We start from the raw sequence: 19639 nt of genomic DNA on the forward strand, positions 1-19639 counted from the left end.
AAGTCTGTTGGAGCTTTCCGTTGCATTGTGGCTTTCATTTTGATAATAGTAATGACCAGATATGTTATCAGCTATTTTCTCATATAGACAAATTATTTACTTGACAATTTTTTTTAATATTCCATATCCAATACAGGAGATGTTGCTGTGAGCAGAGCTGCAAAAAAGAAAAACAATTAGCAATTTGCTGATTATAAAATGAAAAATAATAAAATCTGTTGAAAACAATTGATAGATTTGGAATCTTGAATCATCCTTAATATTAAAAAAGGGGGCGAAGGATCTGCACCTGTGGCTGGAAGGTTGCCGGTTCAAATCCCGTGGCTGGCAGAGGAATCCTACTCCGTTGGGCCCCTGAGCAAGGCCCTTAACCCCAGCTGCTCCAGGGGCGCTGTACAATGGCTGACCCTGCGCTCTGACCCCAAGCTTCTCTCCCTGTCTGTGTGTCTCATGGAGAGCAAGCTGGGGTATGCGAAAAGACGGATTCCTAATGCAAGAAATTGTATATGGCTAATAAAGTGATCTTATCTTTTATCTTATCTTATATTAGTGGTAACACTGGCCTATTTGAGCAGAATCTGATAGGGTAGGCTTTCATATTCCAAGAAAAGTCTTAGAGGAATTACAGAACAGTATTTTTAGAACTGCTTGGAATTGACTTAAAAAACGTTTCTGTTTTCTTGTAAGGAAGCATTCTACTTGCAAACCTCAGGTGTTTAATTTGCTCACTACTAAGGACTACAAAGAATCAGTTTAATATTTGCACTATATTGCATTCAAAGGTGTGTTCTTATACTGATGTGTGATTTAGTCTGGGGGAAAAAAACTCCTTCATTGTGGCACAGTCCTATTTCCACAAGCCGAGAAAATAGTAAACTTCCTCACAACAATTAGAATGAATTGAATCCTGATGTGCATTCCAAATAAATTGTCAGCTCGTTTCAATCCGCTTCCCATTGCAGTGCCACATGCATGGTTGAGGAATCTGTGGAGAATACTGTGTTTATGTTTATGAATACCGGACTTCTAAATATGCAGGTTTATGTAAGAGGATAGGTATAACACATAAACGTTATTGGTCTGTCATAAACAAATATAATACGTTCATGCCTATTAGCAGTGAAGAATTTCTAAGCCTGCCAGAACGTCAAGCAGATGTTGTTAATTAAACTGCATTTTTTCTGGATTTGTTTGTATTTTAAGTAACTAAACCCATGTTACTGATCACACCATGTCGAAGGCTGCGTGTGTTTCTGGAAGTAAACAGAAGTTGGTATGGCATTTCTGCAGTTTTGATGTTTTTTTTTTAATTTTGCTGCTGTTTCTTCAAACTCGTTACCTCTCTAATTGCACATAAAGGTGAGTGATGGAAATTGAAATGCTATGTGATAGAAAGAGGTTAGACCTAAAGCAAGAATAAATAAAATTAAGCCATTCTACAGTCTCCAAAGGCATTGTTAATTGCACTAAGCACCTTAACTAATTTTAATGGACAGCTTTGTTTCATGCTGATATGGGAATAGGGATTTTTTAGCTCTTATTAATGCAGAATGACATGCATTATACTATGGGGCCTATTTTGATGCCAACCTTTTGTTGTGATTTGTTGCTCAAAGACATTATACCCTCAATTACTCAATGCATGTTTGGTGTCTTGGGGAATTTTTTTTATTAGCACATCTCTTATTCCTGTGCTCTCATTTCTTTTTCTTGAAATAATTGCTGAGATTTTTTGTCCCTTGTAAACTGTAAGCTGGCATTTCAGTTGTGTCCTAGATGCTTGGAATGGAGTTGTTGATTGCAGTCTGTGTACTGTAAAAGTGACCATTGCAGAACAAATTTTGAAGTTGTCAGTGATACCAGTACTGCTTTTTATTTGCTGGTGTTTAATTCATGGTTTCAAAAAGTGATAGATGTTGCCACAGGGTATTATTATTGTCATTACCAGGTCCCTAGAGCCACTAAGACTAATTGATTCTGTGCAGATTTGCAATCTGTTGGACATTCAGGTTCATTTTTAAGAGATGGCTGTGGTTATCCCCACAAAGTTATTTCACTTGTGGTATACACTATTTCAGGCTTTCACAGTTCAGTTTCAGAGTTAAAATTCAGGTGCTTTTTTTCTTCAAGAGAATCATTTTGCAACTCATGTGATTTACTGCCTGAAATACAAATGCTATGTTATATGTACACAATTGGCACAGCTCCACCAAGTGGTTGATATTGTGGCACTGGGGCATGTGTCAGTGCTGCTCGTAAAGGCTGACTTTTTTTTTTGCCTTTCACCAGGTTTTCTAATTGAAGGCCTCATTTGCTCTGTGTCTTCTATTTCATAGTGTCAGGAACCTTTATTTCCAGTCTTTTGTTAATTTTAGAAAAAAACTTCATTTCAAACTTCAGACTTTTCTGAAGCACTTGATAGACTCTTAATTGTGACCCATTATTAAAATAAGGAGAAGGGCAAGACCTGTTCTGTCGAGGAATACTTTCATTAAAGAGCAGAACTACTTTTGACATGGTTTGTGTCTTAACTTCCACACAAATGTAACTGTTATGAACTGATTAGTCATTCTGTGGTAAGTGAAGACAGTATTAAAAACGTTTAACATTAAATTGAAGCTGCTTCCCCGACATATTGTACAATAATGATTAGGGATAGTCTATAAGAATTACTCATGTAGTAGCTGGAGGTTATGTTTTAAGGGAGTTCATAGTGGATGTGATTCTTCTGCTTTCTGAAAACCAACGGGCCTGCAAGCTGCATCGATTTGAATGTGAAGAAACTGTAGCCAAGGAACAGCAACATAGCTGCCAAGATTGAAAGCTGTATTAAAGGAAGTATACCGAATAGTGTTTGGCTTGCAGAAAAATAATGGTACACTAGTATTTTATTTTCTTGCTTTTTTTTCCAAATACTTGGTTTCACCAGGATTCCCTAATTAAGGAAACTGCCTCCAATTCTCATTTCTCAATAAGTTTAACGATTGATAAGATGTTAAGCCAGTTACTAAAAAACAACTTGAGCTCAATAATATGCCTCCTTTCAGATGAATGTCTTATTTATAAAGGTAAATATTTCTTTCTTAACTACTACTAAATAAAAACTTTACAGAAATAGAAAAATACGTATTCATCCATTTCCCTATTTTTAAGAAGTGCGCTCAATAAAATATCAGCAATATTTCATTCTGTAAGCCTAAATCAGGGGACCGTCCAGCAGTCTTCCTGTGGAGCAGTGAGCCCTTTTACTTTTCATTCTTTCAGGTCAATCATTTAGTTTTTGACCAAGTATTGGGTCGATTGTCCAAGCTCTCAATGTGATCAGCATTTGTCGGTTGAAAACGCCTACAGTTTTAAACTTGAATGATTGGAAAAGCACTGTAAAAAAACCCTTTTAAGTACCAAGGGTTTAGCTGGAATTGGTAGTGCCATATGTTCTGACGGAGTGGACTTGGAGAGAAAAGGGTTATGAGAGACAGTACATTATATGCATCTTTCTTACTTCACAGCCCCTTTTCAGAGAACAGAGCTTCCGACCCTTGTGTCTGGCGTGTGCAAATGAGTGGGTATTAACTTCTGTGGATGAATAAAACTGTTCTTAGCCCTGCTGCCTGTGTATTTTTATTATCCCTTTTTCCTTATTCAGTCTTTCTTCTCTTGCTTTTAAAGAGTGAGGGTAACAGTTGCAGTAAATGAGAAGAAGCAGCCCAACGCTAGCCTCTTAATGGCATCGCCTCATGCTTGGGTGAGATCGGAGGGAGTGGGCTGTCAGTGTGAAAGAACACAGAAGATACAGGAGAGGGAGGAAGGAAGTATCAGTGCCAGCACTGGGGTGAAAACAAGATTAGGAAGCAGACATAACAGAACCTGATTTTTAGCTTGTTCTTCATACAGAGGCACCTAATTAACGAAGTGTTCATTTCCAAGGATGAAGTTGGCAGAGCGGCAAACCACGGAACGAAGCTCCTTTTAATTTTAAAGACATAGCTTCCAGAAACATGTCAAATCTTTTTTTACAGTGGTCAAGAAGTTAAGAGAAAAGCCGACTTAATGGTATTTCTTCAGTTTTTAAAACGTATTTCAGTTTCTGGTTAAATCATGGGGACGCAGTATTTCAATGTTTTATTAATCAGTTATTTTAATTATTCACCTTTGGTAATATGTACTGTTTTCTGTCCTTTGTGAGCTATAGCTGAAATGTTCAGCATTACAACATCTTACGTAGCAGTATTCCTCACCAGCTATGATATTAAGCAACGTTTATTTTAGGAGAATAAACAGGTTTGTAGTTAAATCAGAGTAATGTGTCACAGTTAAAACTGAATGTTTCTTTCAAAATGGTGGTGCAGTTGAAAAACTAAAAAATGATAAACATTAAGTGCTTAAGATTGGGAGATGTGCAGATTAGGTTAAGATGAGATGAGTTTTTTTTTTCCCTAGAACTCTAATTTAGTTTTAATTGAATTTTGCAGTTGTTTTTGTGTTATTTCTCTTTACTCATACCAGTTCTTTCATTGTGGTTTTCATTCTTCATTACCTTGATTGTTTTGGGATTCCCTGTGTTTAATTGCAGACATCAAACACATTTTGTGCCTTAGCTGTTGATCTGGAATTTCCTTGGATGAAAGGTCCCTACTGTCTGAGAAGAGCCAGATAAGTTTTAATTAAAATGCCATAGTGGGCTGGATTAATAAACTGAATTCTTCAAAAGACGTGATGATTAGTTAGAGTTGATGGCTTTTGTATTCATCGCTGAGATATCTGGCCAGGTCTGAGTTATTATGCTAATTACTAATGGATTCAAGTTGAAAAGACACTTTTGCTTATTGAAAACATCTTTAAAAAACAAACATTTTCCCCTACTGTGTTTGGACAGGAGTCATACTGCAAACACCTTCCATGAAGGGGAGGAAGAGAAAAAAACAGACCAAAAAGTGTGAAATTTCTGTAATTTGTTTATTACAAATGCACCCTATTTACATGCTGTTATTAGTGAATTTAAATAGAAGCATATAAGAAATAATTGAAAGGGTTTATCAATTAGTTTTACAGCTGTGACATACATGTGGGATCATATTTTGTTATATCGAATGCTTTGTTTTTTTATGTTTTATGATAGATTGGAGCTACTGTCAGAGAGATGTCATGCCTATGTTCTACATAATGATGATAAGCAACAGGAAAAGACACTGCCTGTTCAGACTTGTTCCTGTTATTGATAGACACCTGTTGGTGATAACACTTATCTGATGTATTTTTGTTTTACACACGGTAAAAAAAAAAAAAACTTGGCATAGACTGGAAAAACCTGCACTAGATTATTTATCTTAAATTAATAAACACTTGCCTGCCAAAAAATGTAGAACTGTTTTATTAATGGAGAAGAAGCCAGTTGTAGCTTTCTTTACTGGATGTCATAATCATTTGTTTTTTTCCCCTTTAGTATCAAAGAGTGAAGAGTAATAAAGAGCCTGTTTGATGGGTTTTTGCTGAGTAACTTGCATATGTTTGTAGAAGTGCTACAGTACTTGTTAATCAGTGTTTTCAGTTGATAATATTAAATCTTGAGGATATGCCGAACATAATAAGAGGTAAAACTGCTTTTATAATCACTTTTGTTGACTTGCTTGGTTAATAGTTGTACATTATGACAATTTTAATAATGTATATGTAAGGCAATGTAAGTAACCTGAGTTTTGTTAGAGTGTCAAGATAATTGCACATACCTGTTAATAGTATTTGGAGAACCTTAACTATTTCTAATATTTGAGATGCCAGCTGTGAGACTGTGAGAGGGTGGCTGATACTGTACCTCTCCACTGAACATAGATAGAGAAGGTCATTTGGCCCATCTAGCTCGTGTGGTCATTAATGGCTAATTGAGCCGAACATCCTTTCCAGCCATTTCTTGAAAGGAGCCGGGGTACAACATTAACTTGTTCCATACTCCCACAATCCATTGCAGAATGAAGGTGAGCATCTTGTGGTCAGCAGGCTTAGCACATCAAGTGACTTTGTGCTGTTGTCGCCTCTGGAACAGATACAGTAGTGTTAAAAAAATCTCAGTAACAATGTGAACAGATTATTGCAACTATACATGAATGGGAAAGGTATAAAATCATGGATTTTGCATTCTTGGAAGTCTTTTTTAAATCACTTTCCTGTGTTACTTACGAATTCTAGTAAACACACAAATGAAGAAAAAAAAATTGTTGTTTTTTTAGTTTTTCTTTAGCCTGATTGCAAAATCAGAAATATATAAAAAAACAATCAAGTGGGATATGTAAAATTAGCTTCCTTTACAGTCACTTAAAGGAATCACTTCCTTTGCTGACTTTTGTGTCCACAGAAATAAGACTTGAACATTCTCCTAGAAAGTTACTTCTGTCTTGTAATGGTCATTCAGTTAGAGCGCACAAAGGTCCAGTGAATGGGCTTGTGATCTGAAATCACAGTAAGTGTCTAAAAGATTGTGTGATGCAAGTCTTACCACTTAGCAACTGAAATACCCTTAGGAATGTGTAGTGTGTCTCTGCCAAAGGGTTTTCACATGCTGATTGATGAAGAGATTTGCTAAGTGGAGATGGAATGGCTTGGCATTGTAGCGCAAAAACAAGGAACAAACACTCAACTAAATCCAGAGTCTAAAATGATCTCTGTCCTGTTAAGGATAATGGGGAGGGCGTTGGGAGTGGTGAATGTATGTTGAAGCGAGTCATTGTTTTTTATCTGCAGCTAAATAGCATCAGGAGACGTGAATCATGACTAAATATGCAACATCTGTAGCTAGGACCTGCTGCTATGGTTCTTCTCAGTGTCCCTGTTAAAGAAAAGAATTTGTAAATGGGAGGAATGTCATTGTTTATTGAAACATTCTCAAATCAGTTTAGAGGTGTTACTGCTTGACAAAATAGAAATGGCATAGACATGTGCGTTGAGCTCTTTAAGTTGTTGCTCTGAAAGGTTCTGTGGTTTTTGTCAGACCGGTGAAGGACCGCTGTCTGCTGGTTTTCATCTTTAATCAGTGGTGTTAATTGGTGTCTGTAAATGATCTGCTTGCTTCTTCAGATTTTTTTATTGGCACTGAATCCTTTGATGTACTATTTCCAGCAACTTCAACATATAGGACTTTGTTCAGCATCTACACAATCTTCTAGTTAAGAATCTACTTAATCTACTTGCTTAAATAACCTCTTTATAGGTAATCAATTTATGATGAACCAACAGATGAGAATGACAATATTATGTTAAATGCTCTCAGTCTTACCCCTTATATGTCCATTTTTATTAACTTTCAGCTAATCACACCTGACGAGAATTGAAACTCGTTAGCAGAAGGTTGATACCAATTACAAGCCCCATGTCACTTTTTAAGAGTAGAAAGGAAATCTAAAAGCAAACCTAAAATAGAATTAAAATTGATTTAAGAACATGAAGGGAGCAAAAACCAGAACTTGCAGTGGTCCCAGAACAAGTGTTAAGAACTATTGTGTTATGCAATCTGGAATAATAAAATTCTTCAGCAGGGAGTCCTGTCCTGCTGGGCTTGTTGTGTCTGTGGTGTGTTTCCAGTCCTGCAAGGCTCGTTGCAACCTGAATCAGCTCATTATTGGCTTAATTGGATGAAGTTTTAACAGTTTCTCACAGTTTTTCTGGTGTTGGAGTTTTAAGGAGACCTAGAAAAGCTCCAGACACACTGTCCTTCCAGGACCAGGATGGAGGACTGTCTAAAAAGTCCAAATGCTGAAATCAAAATGTTTCCCATACGTCTGTGCTCCCAGTAGTGATGTAGAGTGCTGTTTAACATGTAGGTAATTGAACTCTGCAGCAGAGATAGTGGTTCAAAATGTGGAAATCCAGCTCATACCGTTTGCCTTTTCAGTCATCATTTAGTCATTTAGTCTTTTAATTTTTGTTTTGCACTATTGGCCTGGAACACTTCAAACACATGTGCAGTTCATTTCCAAAAATATACTATATACAGTTGACCCCCCTTAAATAGTTCAGAGTTCAAGCATTCTGTTAATTCTTTCTTGTCCGTTACATAATTCCCCAAAAAACAAAGTCATAATTATGGCACCACGAACAAGTAATAGGTTTATTCCATGCTAAAAAGAGAAGAAAGAAAACGCAAAGTTTTGGCCATGGAGCTTTCTTCAGCTGTCATTGTGGCATTACAGTTGTGAAATCTTTATGTAAGGAGAGATACCATAAGTCTCCCATAATGGTAGAATTTAAGGAATTCTATATTATAACCCCACAGCATTTTTATCAAAAGAATTTTAAAAACAGTAATCGCAGCTCAAATTTTCCACATCTCCTCTTTCAAGACAGTGCTGCTGTTTTTGTATTCTGTTTTTGCAAGTGAATGTCTTGGCTCTAAAAATGTTATTTTTTAAGAATTCTACAGGCTTTGAATTGCTTAATGTCCATTGCTAAAAAGAATTGAATACCACTCAAGGAGAAAAAATGCACGAGTCTCACCGTATAATAATTTTGATTCACACTTTTATTTTGGCGTATTGAGCATTTCACACTGACATTAATGCTAATGCACTGCTTCCTTTTATTCTGAGCTTATGAATTCAGAATTGCATACCTGAACCTTATTCATCTTGTGTGAGTACTCACATGAATACCAAGTGCCTGTTTTGAACAAAAAGATAATATGAATATGGAAAGCTTTCTGACTGATAGAATTTTCATTATTCTTAAAAATGAAAGAGGGTACCAGTGCTGTGCACCTTTGCATTACAAAGATGGATACAGTTGAATAGTTATTTCTAGACAGTCCTGCGTAATATTTTGTAAAGAATATAGTTTGATTTTCTTTGAATGTTCTGAACCAAACCGTGCTGTACTTACCTGTGCTTTGCCCAAAAAAGGTAGATGTAAAAGACTGGCGCGAATTAGTTGTTGAAGATAAAGAAGAGCTTATATAATTAAAAACGTTCTCTGTAAATAATAATGGTAATAATGATAAAATAATTTGTAAGGTTAAAATGCACAAACATTAAGTCATATAATCTTGAGCATTATTATTATTATTAATATTAATATTAATTATATTTTATTTGTAAAGCGCCTTTCTAAGCCTAAGGACAAAGTAATATAGTGATCAAGAAAAAAGGTACAAAAAAGTGAAAGAAAAAAAACACACGAGAGCATACAGGTCTATACAGATAGAATATAAGGCCCTGGTAAAAAGTTGAGTTTGGGTTTGAAGAAATATTTTTTTTCCGAAGAGACAGAGGAAGGGTCTTCCATAAAGTATCACGATCACCACAAGTCTGAGATTTAGTCCTCAGGGAATGGAGCCTATAGGGGGGAGTGTAAAGATGCAGGGGTTCAGAGATGTATGATGGAGTCAGATTATTTAGAGCCTTGAAAATTAGTAACAAGATCTTACAGTATATTAATATGTGATAATACGTGACTTTATAGGTAACTAATTTAGAGACTTAAGTGTAGGAGTGATATGCTGCCCAGGTCTGGTGTGATTTAGTAGTCTTGCTACAGAGTTTTGAACATATTGCAGCTTGCTGAGAAGAGTGTTGGGGAGCCCACAGAGTTGCAGAAATCAAGACTTGATGTTATAAATGCATGAATCAGTCTTAATCAAATTATTTTGATGTGGGGCTCAAAAGACAGGAGAGGATCGAGTGTGACTCCCAGGTTCCTGACTACGGCTGACGCATGGATGGGGAAACCATCAACCATTACTGTAAAGCTCTCCAGCTTTTCCATCTGGCGTTTGCTTTCCATTGGTAAAATTAATATTTTATTGCTGTTTAGCTTCAGTCACGCAAACAAGAGACTTGTTTAATGTTTTGCACGCCTCGTAAGCTGAAGCTACGTCTTTCAGGTAAATGTATAATAAAGAGCTAAGATTATCAGAAGCGTCATGAGTAATTCTCCCCGGGTTAGAAAATGCCTGCTTTCTCCCATGAAGGAGTTATATTAAACCAAGATCTCTGACTTAAGTCCTCATTATATTCTGAAAGAACAGCTACAAAACATCATGTTAATGAAGTAGTGCCAATAAGCTTTACCTAATATCCTAACCCCTGGGTGCTTGGAAAAACATTATGAAGCCTTCTAAGTGCTAAGAGGATTGAACCTGGGGGGATTTCATTGACAATTAGACATGTTTCAGATTTAGATTTTAAGTTGTGATAGTTTTTACATCTGTAAGAGCTCATTGTCTTGTAATCTGTAACAAATCTTGTTCAAGAACTGTTGGACCAGTTAACTCCAAATGAGGTAGATATCATTCTAGTGACGATACATTTAAAATATGGCAAAATGGCTTATAAGTCAAAGTGGTTGACTGACTGTGATTTTGTTGGCAAATTTCAGTTTGCTTCTGTATGATAAGCCATGTAATTAATTGAATTAAAATATTTTATCTTTACCCAAACTTGTTTTCAATTTGCATTTCACAAGTTGTTGTGATACATTTTATATCCACTCTGGAATATGAGCTTGATCACATGTAGCTTATACTGTAGATTGCTCCCGTCTTAAAAATGTGTCCATTAAACTCGAAAGTGACAATCCAATTTAAAAATTACAAAGCGACATTCCTATATAAACTCTCTACTGCTGTTTTGTTTTTAAAGTTACAGTGGTAGTTTGAACTTTGTAAATTTGACATCAGCTCTGGTACAGTAGGATACAATCTTTATACAAATTGTAGCATTTGTAACAAAATGGAGGCACCAGAACTGATTGAATCGTGGTGTAAACATGAATTAGTTACCGTTCAAAAGCTCTTTAGCTAATGAGTGTAACAAGTTTGTAAATGACACTCTTATGATTGTAAAGTAGTGCTCCAGTGTAAACAGGTATGCTGTCAGACTGCCACTGGCTGTTTTACAATTTTGGTTTTGAATATTCAAGCTGTTTGTGATTAAATTATAACTGATCAGCTTCAGCATTGACAAGTACTATTCCAGGAACTTACTGAAGGGCATTCTGCTGCTGTGTCAGCTCAGATATAGCCTGAGCTGTATTATTCAACACTCATATGAATATCCTAGTGTGATAATGACTCCTATACTTTTATTTCCACACAACACTTTCTTGCCCTCTGGTGGTGGTGATTTAATTGAAGCACATACTGTAGTAGCCTCTCAATAACAGAAGACATTTAGTACATGATCAACATTTTTGAACATTTTATTTAATTTAAAGACTGTAGTCTTACAGTACAGCAAAGCTGTTTCTCGTGGATACAAAAAAAAAGCCTGCTAATCTGTTCACTATATTTTGGGAGTTAAGGTAGTAGTATTGCAGTTATAGGCCTGCACAATTCTGCAGTTAAATATTCTAAGGGCTGGGTTAGTGTCCTTGGCATTAAGCACACGTTTCTCACTAGAACGAGATATGAAGTATTTCAAGTTTAAGGAGGTATCAATTTGATTTTGAACCATACATGAATTAGATGACAGTGATTGTCATAAATGTAGTGTTATCAATTGTTCTTTATAACTAGCATTCCTCATAAAAACATAACTGTCAAATTTACAACAATTCACAACAGTAGGTTTGTTTTAGAATTATAATTTTTATATTAGCAGCAATGCTATTAGATATTAGATATTTTTCTTCCTGTTCCATAAAGCTTTTGTCACTATATCGTAACATTTTATTATAGTGGAATGTCTGGAAGCTGTTGAACCAGCTTGCAGTTGAGCTTAATTATTAGTTACGATGTTTACGTGTCATATTTGTTTGATATGCAGCTCCTAGTTTCCACAAGTGTATTATGTTATGATAAGTGGGTGCTGTTTTCTTTGAATTTCTTTCTGTTTTTCAAATTATGGCTGGTAACATTTCATTCTCGGTGAAGGCCTTTGCTGTCTTCAGAAAAGTATGTGATAGCTCTGTGTTAGCTACCATTTTAGGAAGAAACCAAACTAGTTAATATTTGTCTACAAAACATTCCACATTGGTCTCAAGCTTTCACTCAGCTTTGTTTTTCCTAAGATACTGTGATTATATTCTACCAGGAGACGGAGAAATCAAGAGCATATTTTATGCAGAGCAAAAGTCATGGTGTCCTGATTTCTCAGATTATATTGTTATATGACAGTATATGTCAGAGTTTTAAAATGGTCGATAGAATTAACACCAGGAAGAATGTAGGTTAAATCCATTACGTAACATCAAAGTCAAAAAGCAAATGATAAAATCTTGTTATATTAGAGTACTTGAACATGTTGTTGGCACTCTCATAGGACACGTTGCAATAGTGTGCCGAGACATGCAAGTGTAATACTGTATATTATACTAGAAAAAGCCATCTATTATTGGATTTTTTTACAATGTGTTTTATTTTGGTCCCCAACATAATTATGCTGTCTGTAAGTTATAATTTGGTTTTGGTCACATAAACAGCTGAAAAAGCCAGTTGGCACACTGTGATTGCCCACGAAACTAAAGAAAAGGCATTTGTTTTATTTTTATTTTGTGTCAGGAAGTATTTATAAACATGAATAATCAAGAAATAGAGCTCTTCACGATGCGGCCTGTAAATAGTTTGCATGAGATCTGTTGAATTAATTATCCTGATCACTTTTTCTGTTAACTTTATTAAATGAAACTGAGAAAGTTGTCTGTTTTAGTCTGGATAAATCTTTTAAAATATTATCAAGGTTTTTTTTTTACTGAAATTGTCTGACCGTCATACAAAAAACTGTTCAAAGAGCATGCAAACCATGTTATTGCAAAGCTGAATCTGCTCATCAATACTGTTTTTTTCTGATTTTCAGTATTCATACTCTACATTTTCTTGTTACAAAATGCAATAAATATTTATTACCAGTTTATCATGGAGTGACACCCCATATAATTAGTGTGCACAGCAGTAAACCTGTTTTCCAGACCAGCTGTTTCATTCTGATTTTATGCTTCTGTTATTTAAGAAGATTCCCTCCGTTCAAACATCTGTGTTAGTAAAATTATACTACATAGGTAGTATACACATTTATATAACTATAGTTGTAGAAGATTGTAAATAAATGCATGCATTACTCTAAGTATTAAGATAAATTGAACTATAAAGCTTACATTAAGAATTAACAAATTGCTCAGTAGCATTTAATAGGTTCAAAGTAGTTTTGTAAAATGACTGTTTACAAAATATATTTACAAAAATTACTGTCATCAAATGGAGCGCATAAAAACAGTGCATTGAAAGTTTGTGCAGACTGCTGTTTTAAAATGTATTTTTGTTCATCAAGTTTGTCAAATGTTTTCCCTCTTTAATGAGTTTTCGAATAAATCTGTGAGCTAAATTAAATTCTGCTTTACTTAATCAGCACCTGTAATAATCTATCTGGTTCTGTGCTTTGTAGCCTCTTTTCATATATCACTCTATATAGCTGAAATTACTATTGCATGGCAGCCATAATTTATTGAGATATTGAAATAAAGAAGACAAACTGTTTAATTTAAGCTTTTGCATTGCAGCATTATGGATTTAATAATCTGCAGATTCATATTTACTGTAAGGTATGTTACATCATATCATTATGACAATTTGCTCTTCTGCTACAGTTGGGTCAGCAGATATACAGATCATGAATGCTGATATTGATTAGATATAATAGCACTAAGGATCTGATCCATTTCTGTTTCAGAAAAAAATGCAAATAAAAAGTTACTTTAGTATTTTTTGTTTCCAGGTGGTGCAGTTTTGGAACTGAACATTAGTAAAGTGTCACTAAACGAGAATATCTTCGGTCAGATTAGGTATTAACCTATTTTAAGCTGCAGCTTTTAGATAATCTTGTAGTTTGGCTAAATTAAAGCCATTAACATCTCGTGGTGCTGCTCACAGTGTCAGAGAGAAAACTGGAAGCCAGTGCAGCTCTTCCAAGCTGAACTCTATTATTTTGTGTCTTATAGACCCAGAAAGCCCACGAATTAGGAAAACAAAGACTACACTACGAGGTTCAGAGACATCAGTCGGCGTTCAGGTCCCGATAGTCACCTGTGTATTTCAGATAAATACTGGACATTCCAGGGAAGTAAACAGTAAACAATTATATTTCAGAATTTTTTCATTAGTTACATATTCTGTAACTGTTCATTATAAAATACTCTTGATCCAAGGAGGCAATGAATGCCCGATTCCTCAGTTTTACAAGTACCTGAATGAGACTCAACCTTTGGTATGTAGTGGCAGTTGACGGGCTCTGATAACTGGCGAACCCCTTAATTTGTCTAGGCTGCACACACCCTTGATCTTAAAGGCAGTCTCTGGAATGCAAAATGTCAATAAGCAGCTATTGAGCACCACTGCCACCCTGTGACAGAAGTCTTAACTCCCAGGAGCTCAGAGACCTGTTACTGTATGGTCTGCAAAAAGACCTGTAATAATATTACAAAATATATTAAATATATGTACCATTTAAAATCACGTTGAAGGTGCGTGAAGCTACTATCTGGACGGATTACAGTGCTATTTGGAGAGATTGAGAAACTAGTAAATGAGCAATAACTAGCTCTTGAAGTTGTTGAAACTATCGATTAGAACACAGACTCAAATCTTATGCTAGGATTGTTTTTTTCACAGCATACACCTATTTTTCTAGTTTGTGTTATCATGAGAACTTCAATATAAGAAACTTAAAAGCTTAGTATGGGAAGTAATATTTTTAAACTATTGAACTGGTAATTTTCTATGTTCTATTTTTACAGTAAAATATTTTTACCTGGAATTAAAGTGGGTATATTTATGTATGAATTTGGATTTAGTCAACACACTCTAGACAATTATTGAGATTAAGATTATCTGAAAAAGGTGGCAAGAAATATAGCACATGCATTTGAGGTTGAGACATGAACCTACATGACTTTAAGAAACACTTTCACTGTACGTAGTCTGTAATTTTTTATAGTTTTTTAAAGTACAGTATTTGAATTACCATCATTAAGGATCTTATGTTCTAAAGCAGAAATTACTTGGGAATAAAATGGCTTCAAATTAGGCATTACTCATAGGTGACTCAGAAGTTTTACTTGATTTCCTTTTTAAAAATAGTCTAAATACTGCTTGGATCTACATTCACAAAGTTTTTGTGTTTTAGGGAACATTTTCTTATTCATAAAGTTTTATGTTTTGAAACTTCCTTTTTCTTTTCCTTGGAAAGTGAGGAGGAAGTTATGATCTAGGCCTACCAAATGGTCATGCGTATAATCGCAGAACAGTGTGAAAGGCCTCTCCAAATTAGGAAAATGTTGTTGATGGTATGTTTTAAACCTGTCCTGACTGTGTCTTCCATGAGGCTTCAGGTGTCTGGAGTACAAAGTGCCCTTTTCCAACGTAGGGTTGAGTGCAATTTGTCTAGTGAAGGTTGTGGAGTTAAACATCGAAACCAGAAGATCAGTATCAGTTTTTCGTACTGAAACTTTTGTTGTCAAAAGATTCCAAGCAGCATCACTGTTCAGATGAAGTGAGGACAGCAGTTCACTGAAGCTTTTAATCCCCACAGTGATAATACATCATTTAAATGAAGTTACTACTCTCATTTAACTACTGTGTGATTTATAAACACGAGTTATTAGGATTGCGATGCAATAAACTAGCTTTCCCCAGGATTGGTGATCTAAAGTGGCCTTTCATTGTTTTGCAATAAATCTACAAATTAATTGTTCTTGACGCAGACACATTTCGATGCTCGTAATAACCCACGATCCTGGAAGAAAGCCAGCGTGTGTGCTAATTGGAGCTTGCAGTTACTGTTAATTTTTCACAGCTCTGTTAACTGTACAAAACAGGACGTGCTTTTTACCGATACCCCTCAACTACTAGGCCCAGCCATTCAGTCGTTCAAATGGCACAAGGGAAAAGGAGTGTGAAGTTCCTGCAAGTTTACACTACAGGTTGTGCGGTGATCGGCGTAGTTGTCTTAGTGCAGCTGAGGTGTTCACAATATTGATTCTTGTGCCGAAATGGGAGGACTAATGGAATCAATGAATTTTGTTTGTGTAAGACTATAGGTGTGCTTTTAATCAGCAATTGACTTTTTTGACAGTGCTGGTAGTGTTCTATTATTAACTTTGTTGACAAGGTTATGCGGGTTTTGCCAGTTTTATGTGAGGGTATGAATAGAGAATTGGTCTTTTACTTTTAAGTACCGTGTGCAGTGTTTTTCGTTGGGAAGGGCTGGGTTTCTTTTGTGTTCATTATTTTTCTTAGGGGAGGGATTTGTAAATAGATTTGAGGGGTTTTATGCTTTGCTCTTTTCTGTTTTTAACTTTTGTTGTTGATTTTCTTCATTTAGTTAATCAAAGCAGAGTCAAAACTCAATCTGCAATTAAGGTGTATCTTAAAAGTTTTCCTTAGGAAAGCAATACCTAATTACATTTTAATTGAATTCTCCAAAATGTGTGGGGTTTGATATTGCAATAACATTACCATGTCTTTATGCTCCAAGCAAAATTTGATATGAATAAATATTTAAATGTATTTTTCCCCTAAGATAGACAGTACTCTATCTGTATGTGTGTTTATCTGTGAAATAGAGGGAGGATTTAATTAACCAGTGGAAATAGTCTCTTTTATTGCTGGTTTTAATAATATCTTGCAAATGCTTTTTTTAATCACGAATATTTAAACTATCTTTGTTTATATAAATAGAGCTGATTCTAACAATAGTTATGTTGGTTTTCTTAAACTAACAGCAGTGAACCCTTGAGACAGAAGTATTATTAACCCAGGGAAGCAGGCATTGGGAGTGGGACATTAAATTCACTCACTGCCCTTCCCAGTTTGTATTTGTCCACATCCTTACAAAAGATGGGAGGTTCTGGACTCTTGTTGAATGGGACTGTTCTGGAATTCATGTACTAAATTGTCAGCTTTTTTTTACATATATCTTCAATGACAGAAAACACAGGCTTAGCGATATTTCCTGGAAAAAAAATCTTTTTAAACTAAAATTAGGTTTTCCAAACCCAGGCATTAACATAAAACATAAACAGCCATGTATTTGGGGGCTATTTGTGTTACTGGGAGCTTATAAACAGGAAGAAATACAGATCTTTAAATCGGTTGCTTATTTTCAGGATTTGGCTGTCCTAAGGGTTTGTTTCATGAGGGTTTCATCTTCTGAAAATTGCAGGAAGTCAAGAGCCCGTGTCCTGCTTTAACTTTCATTGGCTGGTTTGGTGATATAGCAGAAGTGATGTTGGGGTAATTGTGCACGACCCTTCACACTTCTACCCTCTACCACCTTAAATTTAGATCTGCATTTTTAATCATTCATGTTTGAGGTTAAAGGTAGCCCAGTGTGTTCAAACTTGTGATCAAAAAAGATATAACTGCTTTTTGGCAACGTAAGCGTGTAACAAACACAAATCTATTGAACGGCAAAATGACATGACCAGTAGAGGTGAGAAGACTTGCATCACGATTTTGTTGCTGTACTTCCTATAGTAATACTATATGATATGCATAATGTATACTATATTTGTAAGTGACATATGAAGGAATAGATTTCATTTGCAGAACACTTTTTCTGTGTTACTTTATTACATTAAGTATACTGTCGAACAATGCATAAGTACGGGTAAGCATTGTTGTATACTGGTTGCCACAGGATATTTATCTGGATACAGCTGCACAGACATATGTTATTTTCATAAAGGTACACAGTTACCGATCATGTTTAATATCAATTGCGACAGCTCACTGCCATTTTGAACAGTTTTCATTTCTACGGTTGGTCGAACACACGTACTGATAGTTTCACAGGAAAACTTCCACGCAGCCTTTTCCAACAGCACATATTTTCCGTTCAACTGCAAATACGTTCTGGCCACCGCTATCACCAAGTGAGCCTTCTAAATCTGTTTTCGAGAATCTGCACGTCAGGTAGTTCATACTGTCACTCTTGTTTAAAATCGCTAAGTGACTAAATTTACTGATATATGAAGAACCTGTACAATCTGTAAAGTTAACTGCTACTATGGCTAAAGACAGTATTTAAACAGCTGATCATTATTAAAACAGACATTTTGAACTTGGTGAGCTCTTGATTTTTTTATGTGCAACAGTACCATTATTGCCAGTGTCTACTTTCTGGAGATTTTATGGGTAGTTACATGTGTGTTCACATTAGTAAGCTAGAAGCTGAAAGGCCTACCAGAGCCAGCTATGTGTACACATGTATGTTAGGCCTTTACTGGCTCTGCACACAGTCACTTACCTTTTCAGTTTTTAGGTGTTCATATTTGGTAAAAGGAGGCCTTGTGGTGTCCAATAACCAACCGAAATTGAAATTGAAAGTGTGAGTGGGGCTTTAATGTTTAGTGTTGGAAATTTTGTTTTGTTTCTTTGCATTAAAATCAGACCCATCAATCTCTGGATTATCTTTGAATAGTGAAAACAATATTTCTTTTTTGTATACTATTTTAGCATTTCTCTGTAATGGTGTATATGGGATTTGTGAACCAATCATCTGCCCTTTTCATGTAATGAACAGCCTGTTAAAAGTTCAAGTATGAAAAACTAATATCAATAAAAATAAAAACTGCATCCAATTTAATACACTAGTCATTTAGATGTTAAATGTAAGTGTTACATATTGCAAATCTATACTAAATATGCTAATATACCTCACAATTAATAGTAAGACAGATGGTTACTAATTAAATAAGCTAAAGTAATGGAAGTGTGCTTAATGATGTGAATGATTTTAATTTATACCTTTTTAATATGCAATAAAGATTTGTGAAGACAGAGAGGAATAGCATCTGTTTTTGCCATAGCCATATCAAATGTCATTGTGTTTTCTGGGGTCAGATAAGCAGTTGCAAATTGGGGTGTCTGTTCCCTACAACTGTCAGTGTGCCTCTGAAGGAGGGATTGCTGGGTCCTGGAACGTGCTTTCCGCTGTGAGAATTTGGCAAACAAGATTAGCAATAATAGTACAGCAGCTCTTGGTATGTTAAGAAGAAAAAAAAATCTTGTTTCCCAGGGGCGTTGATAATCATTTTGGCAGGAAAAGCATTGCAAATTGTTTCATTCCTTTTGCCCTTGTAAGGTTATTTTTGTCTTTCACGTGTTAACAGAACTTTATATTTTATTTGACGGTAGTTCCATTTGAGATAAACTGATTTTGTGTGTGCTTGTGAGGGTATTTCTTGTCTCTAGTTAATTTTAACATCTGTTTCATATTCCAGTGCTGAGCAGTCACCTCATTAAAGCTCTTGTTTGTAGTTCACCTCTTAAGGAAACACAGATGAAAAAAGACCAATGTTAGTGATGTATAATCTCAATCTTGTATATAAAACTGCATTTATATTGACTCATTGAGATATTTTTATTGTTGCATACTCACTGAGGACTGTTTACTGTATAGTCTTAATTATATGCTCTGTAATAAACACAATTTTGATTACAACACATATCCATTCCACTGGAAAGAAAGTGACTCTTAAGAAATTCTGCAAAATGATAGAATTACAAATACGTGTCAAGGTTTGAAAGAAGTGGGTAATATGTTACCTGAATAGAGCTAAATCACATTTTATTATTTATAGTTAATATTTTGCAGGTATAAAATGTGCGATGTGCTTTTTGGCTATAAAATAGCCAAATCCTGAAGTATTTTTCCTATCCTTG

The 19639-nt window shown here is 35.3% G+C and overlaps 1 protein-coding gene across 1 annotated transcript in view; it reads left to right on the forward strand.

Moving 5' to 3' along the window:
• The window catches only part of pawr (PRKC, apoptosis, WT1, regulator), a 98553-nt gene that overhangs the window by 36964 nt on the left and 41950 nt on the right, over positions 1-19639 (forward strand). The window lies entirely within an intron of this gene.

Source organism: Lepisosteus oculatus, chromosome 7 (genome assembly GCF_040954835.1).
Source record: "Lepisosteus oculatus isolate fLepOcu1 chromosome 7, fLepOcu1.hap2, whole genome shotgun sequence".
Taxonomy (NCBI): Eukaryota; Metazoa; Chordata; class Actinopteri; order Semionotiformes; family Lepisosteidae; genus Lepisosteus; species Lepisosteus oculatus.